Here is a 1,278-nt window from a genome sequence, read left to right as displayed (position 1 = left end):
GGGATACAAAGTTAACACTCAAAAATCGATAGCTTTTTTGTACACAAATAACTAAGTAGTACTTTTTCGCATCCGCAGTCTAAATGGCTTCAGTAGCCTCTGGGCTGTAGGGTGGTTCCCTCTCTCCAGCGGGAGGCAGGAGGATAGTGTCCCTTTGCTTTGCATAACAAAGGTGTTTCCGCTGTCTCTTATCTGTAGGAAATCGCTTAATCTTGGAAGTGAGGGTTCTTCAGATCTCAAAGTTCCCAAGTGCAACAAGAATACAGAAAATAAAAATAGTGAACATGATGCTTGTGGTGCTTTGACGTTACAGAATTTCTGTTGCTCGTTGCATGTCATAACTATTGAGTGCTTCCCATTTAAAGAAAAGTAGTCTTTGAAGATCAAACCAGCCTCTGTTTTTTTCCTCATAGCAACACATACATGGGGTGGAATGATTTGCTGTTTTCCATGGTGCCTTGAAACTAGCATCAGTGGCTGCTAGAAACTCACTGGAAGCAGTAACTGCTTGCGTGCATGTATATGCATATGTGTGTGTGTATGTGCATGTGTGTGCATTACTGGGGATTGAATTCAAGGATTTTGTGTCCAACCACTTTTTTTTTTTTTTTTTAGTTTTGAAATGGACTTTTACTAAATTGCCCAGCCTGGCCTTGAACCCTTGATCCTCTTGGATAACTGTCTAGAGTTGGGAGTACAAGTGTAATCCACCTCTTCACTCTCTGGGGGAATTGCATGGTCATAGAAGTTGCTGTGGGCACTGGGTAAAGAATGGAAGGGTTGTGCTGGCTGAGCCAGTAATGGGAATGGCAAACAAAGTACCTTAGGGAAGAAGGGTGTCTTGCCCCGGCTCCATCCTTCTGCTACATGGGTGACTGTCATAAAACAAGAGGAGAGGGCCGAGGAGATGGCTCAGTAGGATAAGTGCTTGACTGGCAAACGCAAGGATCTGAGTTCAATCCCCGGTTCCGCCAATAAATAAATAAATAGATAGATAAAAATAACTAAATAAATAAAACAAGAGGAGGGGCCAGTAAGATAACTCAGTGGACTTAAGTGCCTGCTTAGGCAAGCTTGGGCAAGGACAGGGACCACGGTTCAGTCCCCAGCTTATTACCACTACTATTACTGCCAGCTCTCCCATGACTGGCTATCATTGCCTGATGTCCAAAGGAGAGAGCAGAGCTTATTGACAACTTTGATCTCTAAAGGTGATGCCATCCAGCAATGTGTTGTAAGAAACCCTTCAAAGAAGATGTAAGGGCTGGGGTTACAGCT

This window comes from Octodon degus, unplaced genomic scaffold (genome assembly GCF_000260255.1).
Source record: "Octodon degus isolate 3935 unplaced genomic scaffold, OctDeg1.0 scaffold00016, whole genome shotgun sequence".
In the NCBI taxonomy this organism is placed as follows: Eukaryota; Metazoa; Chordata; class Mammalia; order Rodentia; family Octodontidae; genus Octodon; species Octodon degus.
Note: the sequence above shows the minus strand (reverse complement) of the source record.